The following is a 3,675-nucleotide window of genomic DNA, read 5'->3' as shown; positions in this document are numbered from 1 at the left end:
GGCCCCACCCCAGTCCTAACTGAATCATTAATCTAGTTAATCATAATCATAATCATGAAACGATTCATATGCACATTAATGTTTGAGAAGTGCTAGTCTAGACAAACATGGTTATTTAAACATTTGATAGACAAAAGAGATGGTTAAATAAAGGAGGAAATACTATCTGATAAAAGCACTTTTGTCCAAAGATTTGTTGGTGTTGATAAACTTGCTCCTATCCACTTAAGCCAGGTTTGAAGTAAAAACTTAATAGGCCCATTCTGAAATGACTTTTACCAGCTCCAGCGTCCTCATGGTTGACTGAGCTCCCACAAATGGTTGCTGACTTTGTTTGTGTCCCCAGGTGAGCAGAAATGAGTGAACAAGCAGAAAAGAGCAGTTCCGTGCGAGAGAGACCTGCACGTCAAAGTTCTCCTGAGAAACCAAGTGAGAAGGAACTGAAGCAAAAGAAACGGTTGGATCGGCAGTTAAAACGGTTGTCATTTCAAAATCCCGGGCCTCAGGTAGCCAACTTTAATCCTGAAATAAGGCAGCAGATAAAGAAAGGGCAAATGGCAAAGAAGAATGAGTTTGTTTCTGTAAAACGCGAAGGCAACAAGTATGACAAAAAGGGCAGGCTCACCTTCAATGAGGCTGACCTGTGTGACTGCCTTGATGAAGACTGCCTGGGTTGCTTCTACCCGTGCCCCAAGTGTAAGTCCACCAAGTGCGGGCCCATTTGCCGCTGCAACCGCCGCTGGGCCTACGACACCATAGTCGATGAGAATGGGGAGGTCATCAGCAAGATGCCATTCGACCTCTCCGACTAGGACCAGCCCTCCAGGCTGATCAATTTTCTCTGCTTTGCAGTTAAACCAGCCTCTTTCTCCTGGATGAATTTTAGGACTGGGGGAAGAAAGTTTTAAAAATATAGTTTAGACTAGTGTTCTCTGAAGCCATAGAACCCTGTGTAATGCACTGTCCTTTAACTTTCCTGCTGTGATGACTCAGATTCCTCCCCTGGTATCCAGCAACTCCATTGCTACTCTGCTCTCAGATTAAAAATCCCTTTCCTCTTTGCTGGTATCTTAGGAGATGGAGTTTTAGGATTTTTAGAATTCTGTAGCTGAGAGCTTGTCTTGACATAGAACATATGTTTATAATAGCTAGTTACCGTTAGGATCTTACACTTTATCAATTCTAAATCAGAATTGCTATTTGGATTGACTTGGCACTACATACTCATAGTCTCATTTTTTAGTGTTACTGTTTTAACAATATTAAAATGAAATTTGTTTTTTTTTTTTTAAAGCCTTTAATAGGCCCCATGGCCACGTGGCCCAACATATGAGCACAAAAGCAGAGATTCAATTTAAGTGATATCCAAAATGCCAACTGGAAGCAGACTTCAAAGAAGAAATTTTAATCTAATTGTTACATAGAAATCATTTTAAAGCTTTTTTTTTGGTGGCTAAGGTTACCAGCCACACAGAACTGGCCAAGGTGGTACAAAATTCCTAAGGCCTAAGTTGCATTTGGTCTTGGAGGTACAGGATTTAAGGAAATTCAGCTAGAGTTTCTGCTGACCTCAGTGAAGATCCCATCTCAGAAGACTGATGTGAAACATCTGGGACAGGTTTGGCAGCTATTGTGCAAAACTGTTTTTAGGGAAAATCTCTATGAAAATGTTCACACCCATAGCGTCATTGGGAAAGTTTCTCTTCAGTCATCTTTGATACTGAGTTTTATTCAAATGATCTGTAAGGAGAAAATTGCTTTTTCCACTTTTCCATGTTTACCTCTCATGAACATTTAATTGCTTCTTCTGAAGCTTTGGATTGGGCACAAAGAGACTTTCCACTGAACACAGTTGTGCAGGCACTGGCTGAGGCTGCAGACGTAATGGGCTAAAAATAGACCGAAGGCCCCTATCTCCATCCCACCAAATGGCTATGTATGTTTACCCACTAGAAAATATTCACCTGAGACCACTTTTGCCTCTGACTAACTCACCCGAAATCTCTGTGTGGCAAATTCCTTAATAAAAATTATTAATTATTCATTAATAATTGATATTAATAAAAATTAATTAATTTTCCTTCCTTTGATTTTTTTGTGTGTGAGAAAGTGTGTGTGTTTTAGACCCAAGAGCAAAAAGAAACTTATCCCCGCTTCCCTGAAGCAAATCCATGTTTTGTTCTTTGACAAACACCAATCACTTTCCATCAGAAATTCCTGATAATAGTGATATTAGGTTGGTGCAAAATTTTGCCTCATCCGCCATATTCACCTGACCTCTTGCCAACTGCCCACCACTTCTTCAAGCATCCTGACAACTTTTTGTGGGGGAAAGGCTTCCACAACCAGCAGGAGGCAGAAAATGCTTTCCAAGAATTTAATCAAATCCTGAAGCACAGATTTTTTTTTTAATTATTTATTTTTAAATTTTATTTTTTAATTGAAGAATAATTGCTTTACAGAATTTGTTGTTTTCTGTCAAACCTCAACATGAATCAGCCATAAGTATACATATGTCCCCTCCCTCTTGAACCTCCCTCTCATCTCCTTCCCCATCCCACCCCTCTAGGTTGGTACAGAGACGCTGTTTGAGATCCCTGAGATATACAGCAAATTCCCTTTGGCTGTCTGTTTTACATATGGTAATGTAAGTTATCCGGAGAAGGCAATGGCACCCCACTCCAGTACTCTTGCCTGGAAAATCCCATGGATGGAGGAGCCTGGTAGGCTGCAGTCCATGGGGTCGAGAGGAGTTGGACACGACTGAACGACTTCACTTTCACTTTTCACTTTCATGCATTGGAGAAGGAAATGGCAACCCACTCCAGTGTTCTTGCGTGGAGAATCCCAGGGATGAGGAAGCCTGGTGGGCTGCTGTCTCTGGGGTCGCACAGAGTCGGACACAACTGAAGTGACTTAGCAGCAGCAATGTAAGTTATCATGTTACTCTTGCCATACAGGTCGCTCTCTCGTGCCTTCTCCCCATGTCCATGAGTCTGTTCTCTCTGTTTCTCCATTGCTGCCCTGCAAATAAATTCTTTGGTACCATCTTTCTAGATTTTGTATACATGCATTAGTATACAATATTTATCTTTGTCTTTCTGACTTCACTCTGTATAATAGGCTCTAGGTTCATCCACCTCATTGGAACTGACTCAGATGTGTTCATTTTTATGGCTTAGTAATATTCCATTGTGTATATGTACCACAACTTCTTTATCCATTCATCTGTCGATGGACATCTAGGTTGCTTCCATGTCCTAGCTATTGTAAATAGTGCTGTAGTGAACACTGGGGTACATGTGTCTTCCGTAGTGACTGTATCAATTTACATTCCCACCAACAGTGCAAGTGTTTATCCACACCCTCTCCTGTTTGTACACTTTTTGATGAGGGCCATTCTGAGTGGTGTAGGTGATAGTTCATTGTAGTTTGGATTTGTGTTTCTCTAATAATGAGTGATATTGAGCATCTTTTCATGTCTTTCTTAGCCATCTGTATGTCTTATTTGGAGAAATGTCTGTTTAAATCTTTTCCCCATTTTTTAATTGGGTGGTTTTTCTGGTATTGAGTTCTATGAATGAGCTGCTTGTATATTTTGGAAATTAATCCTTTGTCAGTTGTTTTGTTTGCTATTATTTTCTCCTGTTCTGAGGGTTGTCTTTTCACCTTTCT

The 3,675-nt window shown here is 40.5% G+C and overlaps 1 pseudogene; it reads left to right on the top strand.

Annotated features, from left to right (window-relative positions):
- Positions 1-356: 356 nt before the first annotated feature.
- LOC104983991 lies at positions 357-812 on the top strand (annotated as a pseudogene).
- Positions 813-3,675: the final 2,863 nt, after the last annotated feature.

The sequence above is a fragment of the Bison bison genome, unplaced genomic scaffold (genome assembly GCF_000754665.1).
Source record: "Bison bison bison isolate TAMUID 2011002044 unplaced genomic scaffold, Bison_UMD1.0 scf7180017863748, whole genome shotgun sequence".
Taxonomy (NCBI): domain Eukaryota; kingdom Metazoa; phylum Chordata; class Mammalia; order Artiodactyla; family Bovidae; genus Bison; species Bison bison.
The sequence above is the reverse complement of the archived record's forward strand: the minus strand, read 5'-3'. Positions and strand labels throughout refer to the sequence as shown.